The sequence below is a fragment of the Dendropsophus ebraccatus genome, unplaced genomic scaffold (assembly GCF_027789765.1).
Source record: "Dendropsophus ebraccatus isolate aDenEbr1 unplaced genomic scaffold, aDenEbr1.pat pat_scaffold_1421_ctg1, whole genome shotgun sequence".
Taxonomy (NCBI): domain Eukaryota; kingdom Metazoa; phylum Chordata; class Amphibia; order Anura; family Hylidae; genus Dendropsophus; species Dendropsophus ebraccatus.
In genome coordinates, this window is record NW_027208842.1 from 28,989 (window position 1) to 43,681 (window position 14,693).

General features: G+C 42.8%; 1 pseudogene; it reads right to left on the reverse strand.

Moving 5' to 3' along the window:
* Positions 1–13,718, reverse strand: part of LOC138775222 (pericentriolar material 1 protein-like) — a 30,669-nt pseudogene extending 16,951 nt beyond the window's left edge.
* Positions 13,719–14,693: the final 975 nt, after the last annotated feature.

Here is a 14,693-nt window from a genome sequence, read left to right on the forward strand (position 1 = left end):
GGTGTGTTATTAGTGAATAATTTTGAAACGCTGCACTACCCCTTTAAAACTCTAAAATCATAGCAGTCTGAGATCTAAGCTGTTGGTGCAAGTCTCAGCTATCATAGTAAATGTCACTATCCATGCAGATGGTGCAAGCTATAAATTTATGAATTTGAGGGCCAAGTGAACAGCGCAGGACATCATTCAAGGGGCTGATATGTCCCTTTGCTATAGTTATATCTTTTTGGCATTATAACAAAATGTTTAGGTAAATATCTAGCCTTTCATTTAAATTAAATGGTGTGAGGATGAAGTGCCATTATGCTCCAATATACACTAGGGTAAGGAAGTAGTGCTGCCAATGTAGGTTTATACAGCTTGGTTGAAATCTTCACTGACAATATTCTGTGAGCTTGAGCATTTACCTTCTAAGTTAGTTGCAGCATTGTTAAGGTTTATTGCAAGAGTCAGTTGCTAAATTATTTTCACTCTCAAGTTTCATGCGCTCATATTCTCTCATTCTTGCCAATGCTTGATCTAAATGAATCACTGTGTTACCTGAAAATAAATGGACAACACAGTATGAAGACAGACATTGCTGCAACAGGCATGGCTAGTAAGCACAACAAATGCAACACTTATGTAAAAAGAGAACGCCTACCAAGATCATCAGTAGCAAAAGGCTCAAAATTGGAAGATGTTGATAATTGCTTAAGTTATCCCCGTCATTTTGATCACCCTTCATTGCAAGCTGGACCAGTTGAGTTTTTTGCAAAACATTTCCTAAAAGTAAAAAAGTAAAGCCAGATAAATTAAGGGATATACATACGGCCCTAATGAACAGAAACACAAAAAAAGACTATTAACTAGTAATAGAAATATTACTGTATTCGATTATGAAACTATGGCCCACAATGCCACAGTTGACCCCACCCCCTTGGCAGCCATAGAGGGTGGGGCCTAGACCTTTAGGACAGCCTGTTCCAATGGCTGGTGAGGGGGGCGGTTGATAAAAGATGACTTTTTACTTGAACAAGCACCATGACGTATGATATAAAATAAGGTATGAAAACCGCTAAATTTACCCTTTACACATGTGTAGAGATGTCAGAATGCATAAGGGGGTGACAGTGTCACTTTAAGTTGTTATGATTACAATGATATGTAACATGTATAACTTTTATTTGATGGCTTGTAAAAAATTAAAACCTTTTAAAGAAAATATATGTTCCTTAAAATCGCTCCTATTCCCATGCTCATAGCGCTTCTATCCTTTGGTCTATGAGGCTATGTAAGGTGTCATTTTTTGCGCCATGATGTGTTCTTTCTATCGGTACCTTGATTGCGCATATACGACTTTTTGATCGCTTTTTATTACAATTATTCTGGATTTAATGCGACTAAAAATGCGCAATTTTGCACTTTGGAATTTTTTTTACGCTTACGCCGTTTACCGTGTAAGATCAGGAATGTGATAAATCAATAGTTCGGGCGATTGCGCACGGGGCGATAGCAACATGTTGTTTATTTATTTTTATAAAATGGGGAAAGGGGGTTGATTCACACTTTTATTAGGGGAGGGGGCTTTGTGTTATTAAAAATACATTTTTCTTTTACTTTACACATACACTAAAAGCCCCCCTGGGGGACTTCAAGTATATGCACTCTGATCTCTCATAGAGATCCATGCAGTATAGTTATACTGCATGAATCCATAAGATCAGTGTTCTATTGCTTTCGGCTGCTGCAGCCGAAAGCAATAGAATGCCGAGCCGGGATCAGCACCATTACGGCGCAGACCCCGGCCCGGGATGGATGCGGGGATCACCCCCCCCCCCCTGCAATCGTGCCACGGGGGCGATCCCCCCACTAGACCACCGGGTATGGAGATGGGCAAGTATTTAGAAGCAGCTGTCAACTTTGACAGCTGCTTCTAAGTACTTAATTAGCAGGCACGGCGATCGGACCGTGCACGCTAATAGCCGCGATCCCGGGCTACATGCGGCACCCGGGATCGCGGCAATTCAGCCCGCGCGACCCCCCCTATGAACTCCCATAGCGGCACCAGGACGTTCAGTAACGTCCTGGTGCAGCTATGGGTTAAAGATCCGTAATATGCTGCCCACTGCCTGCCATATGCCCTAAACCGCACCTTGGTGTTTACACATAAACCCAATATGTTTTTTTGTCACTGATTTATATAATTTCTGTAAGGAAAAAAGGCATGCTCCATTGCATGATGTTTTATGGAATATTCCTGCCTAGATTTAGTTTAGGGGAGAATACAGTGTCTCGTGGAATGTGGGTACAAGTGCCTATGATATATGGTCAGTAGCACAATATCTAAGCAGGGTTTCAATTAACATATGACTTAACCTTGAATATCCTATAATTAAAAATTCAAATGTTTTGAAAGCTAATTGGAGTCTGAACTCCTAATGCATCATTTTTGTGAACACAGCCCTAAGTTTCACTGCACACATTCTGCACAATTAGAGAAATCAGTGCAACACCTGCTTCTGGCTGGTCAGAGATGGGGAATCACTCAGGGGGTTGGGGGATCCAGCCAAGCCTCCTGTGACATCACTCCCTGTCTGCATCATTAGCCTGATCTCAGCAAACACACACAATGTCAGACAGAGGCATGGAAGATTTGTCTCCTGGGGGGTTGGAGAGGGAGCAGGAGACAATGTGGATTTGCACAGGGGCCATTTTTTTCCCACTTCCTGGATTTCTATCAGCTACCAGTGTGGCCAGAACCGTACAGATACGGTAATACATTGTATAGACACATATATTTAACTATTAATGTACTTTTAGTAGAAAACAAAGTTTTTCCTATCCGGAGTTCCCCTTCAAAAGGGGTAGTGTGGTGCTAAACATTTATTCACAAAATAACACACATTACAAAGTTATACAACTTTGTAATGTGTGTTATGTATGTGAATGGCCCCCTTCCCCGTGTTCCCCACCCCACCCACGCTAGACCCGGAAGTGTGGTGCATTATACTTACGGCATTCGTGTTAAACCCAGCTGTCCCTCATGCCGGTCCCCCTCTGGTGCGTCATCAGCTGCTCAGCCGCGATTGGCTGAGCATTACTGTGCTTTGGAGCGGTCCGGCCGGCCTCCTGAAGATGACGTCATTGTCACAAGATGGCGGACGGGGGTCGACATGAATGCGGTAAGTATAATGCACCACACTTCCGGGTCTAGCGCATGTGGGGGGGAACACGGGGAAGAGGGCAATTCACTTACATAACACATAACAAAGTTGTATAACTTTGTAGTGTGTTATTTTGTGAATTAAAGTTTAGCGCACACTGCTCCTTTAACACCTATTTAGAGCTATTTGTTTTAACCAGCCATGTACCTGGTGGACCAAAAGTAAATAATAAAAGGTTCTGATTAAACAAGCCCAAGCTGTGATCTCGCAAAATAAGAGGAAATGACAGAACTGATATTAAAAGACCATATAACATTATGCAATCAATAAGCTGAATTTGCTGAAACTACATTATTAATGCAACTTTTTAAATGTGCCTTCACAAGTGTTAGAAGCTCCAAAAAAACTGTTCATTCTGAGTAAAGGAAAAGAGAAAAACAGAAATACATACATCATCTGTTGTAGCCAGACTTTCACTTGGTGTAAGCTCAGAGTTAGATGCCATCCACCCAATGGACTCCACAGGCTTAGTACTGTCATGTTTTCTTGTCTGCAGCTTCTGTGACACGTCTGGTCACAATGTCCTAAAAATATGTATTTATGAGCCTTAAAAAGGTCATATAAAATACGTTTTTTTTTTCTTATTATTTTGTTTTTAAAAGGAATAGCACTACTCTTGTACATGGGCTTTACCTGGCAAAACTAACTTGTCCCCTATCAACAGGATAGATGGCTCCATAGAAATGAATATGCCATGGGTCACATGCCATACCTGCAGCTGTATTCCTAACAAAGGAGATAGGGGATGATCTGGAGATTGTCGGGTGTGTGTGTGTGTGTGTGTGTGTGTGTGTGTGTGTGAGGGGGGGGGGGGGGTGTACGGAGATCAGAACCCCCTCGCAATCTTACTTGTCCCTTATCAATCTTAGAAATATATCAAATGACACAATCAGCAATGCACAGGGAATCTTACCTGAAGAGCAAAAAGTGCTTTCTGTCTAAGATAGTCAGTATTCAGAAGCTGCAGTTCATGGAAGAGCTCAATAAGAAAATGTGGACGGCATTCATTTTGAGAAATCAGTGTGGCAACTTCAGAGTAAATGGTATCCCGCAAAGCTTCAAACATAGAAAAGTCACTTCCTGCCTCTGCGAAGTAAATTTAAAGTTTAAACTTTCAAGGCTAAGGACACCTTTTAAAAGCATTTTTTTTATCCTTGCTCTGCACCTATTAAAGGTGATAAAAACATTTTCTCCATAGATATTTATAAAATAAATTTTGGTTATTTTCATGCTACAGCCTCTGCAGCTTAAAGGGAATCTGTAACTAGATTTGTGCCACCTTAAATGAGGGCAGTATAAATTAGTGATATAAATGTTGAACAGATCAGTGTATTACTTACATTATTTGTTCAGTAGTTCTCCGAATATGCAGGAGAATAGGATTCTTGCCCCCGATAAAATGAAGTGAGTGTAAGGGGAGGAGGGTGACAGTTTCACTTTAATAATCAATTCAATTCACTTTAATAATCATGCTGCAGTCCCTTCTTTCTTAGGGTCCAGACAGGACAGACTGAATCTTTCTTAGCATCATTGGGGTCCCAGACCAACCATACAAAGATAGCATATTCTAGGAATACTCTTTCAAGTGCAAGGTATCTTAAACTATTTTTAAACCTGGAAATTTTAATTAACTGTATTTAAGAAGGTAGGCTTGACCATATATTAAGAATTCGGCAAGAAAAGTCTTGACATGCTCAAAACTCAAATCAGTGACTGCAAGCTAAATGACCTTTTTAGTTGTGTCACTGAAATAAATATTACTAAGAATATATGCAACCTGAACAAGCTATATTTAGGTTGCTGCCCTGCATTTTCATTGTTTAGAAGGTTTCAAAATGATACAGAACTTCTTCAAACTCCGCAGCTGACAGGAGCCCTGTGCTGGAGCAGGGGTGATTATGTGAGCCGGGCAGCTGACAGGAGCCCTGTGCTGGAGCAGGGGTGATTATGTGAGCCGGGCAGCTGACAGGAGCAGGAGTGATTATGTGAGCCGGGCAGCTGACAGGAGCCCTGTGCTGGAGCAGGGGTGATTATGTGAGCCGGGCAGCTGACAGGAGCCCTGTGCTGGGGCAGGGGTGATTATGTGAGCCGGGCAGCTGACAGGAGCCCTGTGCTGGAGCAGGGGTGATTATGTGAGCCGGGCAGCTGACAGGAGCAGGAGTGATTATGTGAGCCGGGCAGCTGACAGGAGCCCTGTGCTGGGGCAGGGGTGATTATGTGAGCCGGGCAGATGCTGTAGTTGCTCCATACACAGATCAACCATGCCTGCACACGGCTGCTGTCAGCTGCTAATGAAGATGCCTATACCGGTCTCACTGCCCCCTCATCCCTCTCATCCTTCATGCTGCATAAGTACTTCACACTCTAGGAGCAGCTGGAGACAGAGGCAGGCAAGGCAATCCGAAAGCAGACAGACAGGAAAGGGTTACTTGCCGGGCAGGTCACTTCCCCCAGACGGAGCTCCTCACACCGGCATTCCAAGAAGAAGAGCCTGAGGTGTGACGGGCCGCAGTCATTAGCAGCGGGGATCTGTACACATAGTAGCCGACATTCCCCGCCACCCCCCCACCACCACCATTTCTGGAGCGATTCAGTTGTCAGATGCTGTTGTCAGTTGTGACAGCGGCATCTACACAGTACATACCTGGCACATGCCATCACTGTGTGCCGGCTATTAGAACGTAATGCTGCTGTGAGCGGAGGGAGGGGCGGGAGGGAGGTGGACACCAGGAGGCAGCACTCGGAGAACATGGTCGGCGCTTAGTTAACCGCCGGCCGCTCTGCTCTATACTTTATGTCAAGTTGCTTTATTACACAGCTTAAAGGACAACTCCGGCGGGACCCCCCCCCCCCCCCCAAAAAAAAAAACCAGACACCATACTCACCATCCCTCCGGTGACGATCGCCACTCCATTCGCCCGCCGTCCGCCTCACCGTCACCGCCGTCCAGCGATGTCTATGACTTCCGGGTCCTGGGGATGGAAAAGGCTGCCAGTGCGCTTGCACTGGAGCGCATCACATGGCTTCCAGCAACCTCAGCCAATCAGTCACCAGATGCCGCCCGGGAGAAGAGGACCGTGACGATCGTAATAGGTAATGTATACATTCTTTTACTTCCGGGCGGGAAGGGGGGGGGGGGATGGGGGGGGGTTGGGGGTCCCGAAAGTGGGGGAAGGGGGCCAGACCGGGTATTTAACCAAATTACAAAGTTATATAACTTTGTAATGTGTGTTAAATAAGCTTAAAAAAAAGTTCGTCGGAGTTGTCCTTTAAAGTATCGATACCAGGAAATCCTGGTACCGAACAGTATTTTCCCCGAAAATATCGATAGTAGTATCAATATTTTGGTGCATCGTGCATCCCTATTGCCTAATAAAACATATTACAGAGTTTCTTAAAATCTCTTGTAGGGCACAAACACACACACCGTACACGCAGCGTATTTACTGCTGCGATACGCAGCAAATACGCAGCAGATTAAATCTAAATAACTGAACACAGCATCAAATCTGCTGTGTATTTGTTGCGTATCTGCTGCATATACGGTGTGTGGGTTTGTACCCTTACTACTGATTTTTGCAATGACATGATTTTGAAATGACAGTTACACTTTAAAAAACAGAAAAAAAAGTACCTGAAGAAATATCAGCAGTTCTATTATCCTTCCTCAGTCTTTCTATGTGATCACAGCTGGGATTTGCTTCGGTCACCTCCTCAGTCGTGCATGTTTGCTGCTGCTTTCCTTAGATTTAGGAGCACTGAAGACACCTACACCGTAGAGATCTGTGAAAAAATTAAACAGTAAAATATTTTTTCACTTAAAAACCCTTTTTAGTGAATTTTGTTTTGTCAGACAAAACTATAAAATATACCATGGTTCTTCAATCCTTTACTTTTATGATGGAAAATTTTTCTCTTCTTATTCTTTGTCTTTGGAGTTTTGTCCTTGGACGCCAGGCTCGCCTGGGCTGAAGCTTTACGAGATTTATATGTTTTAGTCACTGTTGTGGGATCTGCTGGATCAGGCATACTGCTCAGACTCTCCACAGACTCTTCATCGTACTGCCTCAGTTGCTTGACAGAGTTTCCAAAGGCTGAGAGTCTAGAGTCCATAAAGGGAGATGTTTTACCTTGGTCCTTATTCTGGCTTTCTAATCTGTGACCTCTGCTGTGTTCTCCATCTTCAGCTGCTTTAGGGGAGGTTCTGAGGGAGATTGTAATGCAGTTTTAGGTAATGCAAAGGGAACAACAAACAAAACATATAGACATGCAGAACATAAGGGAAGCAGAAGAGTATGTGTAACTTGCTGACTAAGTTATTAATCTATATCATAAAAATGAAAGTCTGTCTGTCTCGTATAGACTTCCAAACGCCTGAACCGTTTGATCCCAAATTTGGCCCACAGATACATTAGGTGCCCGGGAAGGTTATAGCGAAGGTCTAGTCCTTGCCAGATGTACAGGAGGAGAGGGGGAAAAGCGGCGCCCCATAGAGATGAATGGGAAAATCTCCACACTGCACACACAGGTGATATAATTAGTGCTGCAGCTGAAATGACAATTGGGAGCCTTAGCAACCAATACGATTACTACTTTCATTTTCACAGGGAGCTGGAATCTGATTGGTTGCAATATACAGTTTTAGAAACTTTGAAACCTCTTCTGTGTTGTCCTTACCAAGAATGAAAGGTAGTGCCTAAGAGGGCACCAGGCTGTATATAACACTGCCAATGTTGTATATAACCAGGCTCAGTATAACACTGTTAATGTTGTATAGCAGGCTGTATACTGTATAACACTACCAATGTTGTAACATAACCAGGCTGTGTACTGTATAACACTGCCAATGTTGCATATAACCAGGCTGTATATAACACTGACAATATTGTATGTAACCAGGCTCAGCATAACACTGCCAATGTTGTACATAACCAGGCTGTGTACCGTATAACACTACCAATGTTGTACATAACCAGGCTGTGTACTGTATAACACTACCAATGTTTTACATAACCAGGCTGTGTACCGTATAACACTACCAATGTTGTACATAAACCAGGCTGTGTACTGTATAACACTGCCAAGGTTGCATATAACCAGGATGTATATTACGCAGCCAATCTTTGTATATAACCAGGCTGTATATAAAACTACCAATGTTGTATATAACCAGGCTCTGTATAAAGTCTGATCACGTGAACCTCAGTTTGGCTATTAGGTATTTAGGATTTTAAAGTTTTTAGTTTATTTCTAATGTGCATAAGTTACAATTTACATAACAGTGCAGAACTGTCGGGGTATATAGCGTATAAAGGGATATATAGGGCTCCTGGTGATTTCCACTTAAACAAAAAAAAAACAAGGGCATAGATTGGCCTTCTGGGCGACCTTGGAACAAATCTAATTAACACACTGACACTTTATACCTGGGCAGAGCCGGGTACATTTTCTAGTATATCCTATAGTCAAATTTAGTAAATCAAACTACTATTGGAAGAAAAACAAACACAATGCAAATAAAACACAATGTAAGCTATTTTCCATCTAATCTAAGCCAATTGCCAAATAGCACAACCCATCAGCAAAGACAGGCAATATTATGTAATATATAAATGACAAAAAAAAATAAAAATAAAAAAGGGGGAAAACTCTTGCCAAGTTACAATACACTATTCAAACACCTATTTCCAATATGTCTGCATGTTATCTATTAAGAGACTCTTATATAGGTAGGGCCCTATTACACAAAGCAATAATCTGCCAAATAAGGCTGATTCAGCAGATTACTGCTCTGTGTAATAAAGAAAACAATCAATCAGATGACCGTTGTTGTTTATTCCAATCTTAAAATCATCGGGCGTGTATCGCTACATGTAATAGAGATGCCTGGCCAATGGCTGATGACGGTGTGAAAAAAATATTAAAATTTTATACATACCTCTCCACCGTGAAATGGTGCGTTTACACAGACAGATTTTTTTAAGCCAAAGCCAGGAATGCATTTGAAAAGAGGATAGATCCCAGTCTTTTCTTTATGACCTCTTCTCTGTTTATAGTCTGTTCCTGGCTTTGGCTTCAAAGATCTGTCAGATAAATCTCTGTAAATGCACCATTAAAGAGCTCAGTTAAAAAAACTGGGAGATTTACACTCTCGTTTTACAAAGTCAGTATCAGTATTGTACCAGTCATAAACAGCTATTGCTCAACTCAATACAATAAGGAATTTTACACATTTATACATTTGTTTGTAATTGAAAATAAATAGAACAGTACCTTTGCTTATCTGCTGTACTGGATGAAGTACTTTCAAAAGGCTTAGGAAAAGCCATGTACTCTGTTTTCCCTGAAGTATTTGGATCATGAGGCTGGAGTGGTATATCAGGCTGAGAAGCAGAATTACGAGTAAGGTCTCCTATACCGGGCTGAAAGGCTGGATTAAAATTCACGCCTATGTTAAAAACAAAATGAGGCAAATTAAATACACCACCAAATCATAGCTTTCAACACAAAGAATCTACTCAAGCAAATAGACATAGCAAATCATAATGAAAAATACCTGGCATCAGGTTAGGAAAGTTTCCAAATGTAGGCATGTTAAACATATTCATTGGAGGAGGGAGGAAACTGAAATTATTAAATATATTAGGGGAGGATGGAGGTGGTACGCTGCTACTTCTCTCTTGCCTCTGCTGGCTATTTTGTTGAAAGTTTTCCTGCTGCTGACACATATCATTCAGCATCTGCTTCAGCCTGCAAGTATACATAAGTAAACTATTAAAAATATAAACGCAAAGACTGCCAACCAAAAATATATATATTTTTTTTTACTTATAATCTTTTTTATTGAAATTTATACAGAACAATAAAGAAGTGCAGGAGTGTCACAATGCAAGTTCACAGCAACAAACCACATCAAAAGTCCAATGGTTAACGGTTTGTGAGATATATATGCCAAGGCAGAATAGGCACAATGTGAGAGCTGTATAACTTCTCCAAAAATATACAAAAACATGAAACCAGGGGTGGGGTGGGAAGATGACAGACAACAGTCAAGACAAAGGGACAAAGAGGGAAAAGGAAGGAGGTCCCTTGGATTACTATCCAGAGAAAATGTAGGTATTCCGGTCTTATGGCCTCTGAGGATATCGAGAATAGAAATTCACACCTGAAATAATAGAATAACCGCAATAACAAAAGTTAGCCAAGGGTGCCAGCATTTCGTGTATCTTTTGGAGTAGTTCATGGTGTCCGAGAGGAGTTCCTCCATTCTATGTATGTAGTGGACTTCAGCGCACCATTCAGCAATTGTTGGGGGAGAAACTGCTTTCACTTTCTGGGAATGACAGAACGAGCAGCTATAAGCAAAAGCACGTCAGGGAGTGTAGAAGGGCTCTCATCGGGCCTGGTATGAGAGAGAGAAGCGTAAGCTGAGCAGAGTTCTGTAGCGATTGACCCGTAATGTGGTTTATGAGCCTCAACACTTCAGTCCAGAAAGGCTGCAGTGAAGGGCAGCTCCACCATACGTGGGACATAGTTCCCCGTGTGCTACCACAGCGCCAGCAGAGGTCAGAGGTATTGGGGTACATCTTAGCCAGGACGACTTTGTACCAGCGAGAAATCACTTTGTAAATCACTTAGTGCAGTGCGTCTTACATGACATTGAGGTCTTATGGCATAGCGTAAAGATTTTCTCCCAGTCTTCAGAGGAGAAGGTTTTGCCGAGTTCCTTTTCCCAGCTTGAGAAAAAGGAAGGGGGCACCATGCACAGTGGGTCTAAAAGGAGTGCGTAGATAGTGGAAGTAGGCTTCGCTATCGGCGAGGTGGCGGCACACAGAGATTCAAAAGGAAAGAGAGGTCGCCTTAGTCGAAGCGTATTCCCCTGTTTACGCACAAAAGCAGCCAGCTGGTTAACCTCAAATGTATGGCGAGCACGTCGAAAAGCCGGTTGTGTGTCTGGAAAAGGTAAATCATCTAAAGGAACGAGGCCGGAGGAGGACAGGAAAGTAGAGAGGGTAACCCCCGAGTGTGAGGTAAAGCCCAGGAAAGAGGGAGCCTGTCTGATGTGGGGAAAACTCGGTTGTCCAAAAGAGGGGAAAGGGGACCATCTGGAAAGTAGCCTTAAAGAGGCAATGGAGCGCGTGATGGGAGGGGAATGGGAATTAATTAGGGAGAAAGACAAATCCGGTGGCAACCACAGGAGGGAACCTGGGTCGTGGGGTGCAGTGTGTGATTTCAGGAGGACCCATAATTTGGAGTGTCTAAAATGGAAGCAATCCAGAACACTGTTAAAAATAGCGGCCTGATAATACGCTCTACAGTCAGGGAGGGCTAAACCGCCTTTAGCTTTGGGTCGAATGAGTGTAGTGTGTGCGATTCGTGGTCTTTTATTGTCCCAGACAAAACGGGAGAAAAGGGACATAATAGTGGAGAGGTATGCTTTAGAAAGGACAGCCGGTACAGCCTGAAATGGGTACATTAAACGTGGCAAAGCATTCATTTTGAAAATATTAATTCGGCCTATCCACGAGAAATCTCTCTTGTGCCATTTTGCAAGGTCCGCTTTTAAGGTCGACAGCAATGGATAGTAATTTTCCGAGACAATAGCCTCAAATAAGGGGGTGACGTGTGTGCCCAAGTATTTTAAGAAGGATTTGGTCCAGGAGAAGGGGTAGTTATCTTGGAGAGATTTCCGCAGTGAGGGGGGGTATGGAAAGCCCAAGGACTTCACACTTAGATGCATTCAGCTTATAATTAGAATAAAAAGCATATGTGTGGAACCAAAAAGATTTTATGAGTTTTAAATTGTCAGTAACCCTTTAATAATATTTTTAGGATACGCTGTTGTAGGTGTACAAGATAAGCAGCATATTTTGGCCATTATATAAACTCTAGCAATAAATATAAGCTCATCTCTTAATCTGCCCTGAGCTACTGGCTGGTGACTAGCTTTTATATGGTCACTCATATAGTGAACATACAGAAGAATCCTGAGAGAGACCGGCCGGGTCACGGAAAGGCCGGTCTCTGTAAAGATCAGCCCAGCCGGTACTGTAGTACCGGCCGGATGATCTTTCTGGCCGCAGAGTTCTGATGTGGGTGCATCAGCAGGCGCCCGCATCAGAGCTTCACACAGCCCACAATGAAGCAAGTGGCCGAAGCCGCTCGCTTCATTGTGTGAACTGACAGGTCTTTCAGAAAACTGACATGTCAGTTCTTTGCGGCGCTGTATGGGATCCCGGCCGGAGCGTATACTATATGTATACTCTGCGGCCGGGATCCCATAGCAGAAAAAGGCAGTGTTCCACACTGTACAAAGTACGGCTGTTGTTGCCGATGGCAACAACGGCCATACTTTTACATAGTGTGAACATAGCCCTAAACAGTGTAAACTGGAGTGTAGCCAGTGGTCAAGGTGCATGTTGACATTTCTGTAGAATGATATGCTGACATGAGCCTCAGTGTAGTAACCAAGTTCAACCTATTACCAAACTTATACCAATGTTATGTTGGGGACTTTCAATGGAAACTTACTGGTTTCCTCTCTGAACTGTGACCTTGCTGTTGTCATGTAACAGTGCACACTCTTCCGATAATCCTCCCCTATTGCATGTGCAATGAAGACAAACTGCCGACACCAATGGGACATATCAGCAGACTGCAGCTGAACTGAGCCTAATGCCCTATTCCACGTCGTTGGAGCAAAGAGCGCTATTGCGCTCTTTTGCTACGAGTGCTGCTGGGAGCAAACGAGCGCTATTGCTGGGGGGGCGGAGGGAGGGCTACCGGGGATCGCTGATCGTCCGGGCAGCCCATAGGATATAGCAGCGTCTGCTGCCGATGCTCCTATTCAACGGAGCGACGGCAGCAGATCACTGCTATATCAGTCGCTTGTTTTCAACATGTTGAAAAACAAGCGACTGCAACGATCAGCCGACATGAAAGATGTCGGCTGATCGTTGCACTCTATTCCACGGGACGAATATCGTTAGTAGCGGCCGATATCGGCCAAATACGAACGATATTGCTCCTTTAAACGACCCGTGGAATAGGGGCTTTAGTGACCCTCCTGAGTGGATACCCAATTGCTTGTCATAACCGAGGGCAAGATGTTATGAAAACATAGCAGGCACATAAGGGGTTAATAGGTCTACAGCTCTCAAACAGGATATTCTAGAAATGTTTCTACATTTGAAATAGGTTTCATTTAACATTATGCATCAGTCTTGACATATATATTTCACAGAACAGCCCCTTTAGATATATGCATTAATATTACAGTAATGTAATAAATACACCGACTGTCTGCATGAGGAACTACAAACAAATCTCAAGTGTCTCATTTTAAACACACAAATCTAACACATACCTAAGAACGTTGTTTTGTTGCCAGTTAAGCTGAGTATAGCACTGATTCAGCTGGTGCATTATAAGGTGGACTTGAGGAGTTCCCACGCTACTTGGCATCATGCTGTAAGGATTTGTGAATAAGCTTTGCAAGAGGTAGGAAAGCGACTAAAAAGAAAAAAAAAAAGAAAAAAGAAAACTACATCACACAGAGGACTACAAATGTTCTTCAGGAACCCAATACAATTGTTATGCTCTCTATATAGTGTAATAGTTTCATTATTTTAGTTGATTAACTGTAGGACTAAATAACTACCAAACCTCATGAGACTTTAGCCATTACAATAGCCATAATTGACAAGTTTTGACAAAAGACAGGAAATAAGTGCCTCAACTACAATCAACCTCTGGCGAAACATTAATTTAAAAGGGATACGCCAGCAATTTAAAGCGGCACGATCAGCAGGTTTTGCCCCACAAGCTGTTTACTTTTCCACTCCATAGCTGCTGTTAACTCTTTCCTCCATGTCCACGCTTTGAAGCAATTCCCTAATTGTCCCTATGCTAATTAGGCTTAGGAGCATTTAGGGCGCCACCCTGTGTTCCGGAGCACCCCCTGATACCGCCCACTATGCATATTCATATATGCATCGTGGCCTCTTGACAGAGCATGTGCAGGAAAGATGTCGGAGAGGGCTGGTTCCCGCACATGCTCGATTCGGCCGGACCTCTTGATGCAAAAGGATCCTGCTGGAGCACATTTTTTAAGGTTTTCATCATAAAAAAAAAAATGTACATTGCAAATATGCTTTATATCACATCCCCTGCTGATTTAGATTTTGACATTTATCATTGATAACGACACTAATTCATAAGTGACACTTTTAATTCATCTACAGAGCAAGCACAAGTCTGTGTGTTTGTGCATGGTAACGAACCCTTGTAATAAATAAAAAATACATTCCACTGCAATAAACACGTTAAGAGCTCTTTTCTGCTCCAGTGAGGCAAAACAGAATTTCCATCACACTCTAATGTGCCAAGTGTTTGGGTAAACTTATAAGACCTCAGCATTTATGAGAAGTCACAAATGTCAATATCAAAGGGGTTATCCAGCGCTACAAAAACATGGCCACTTTCCCC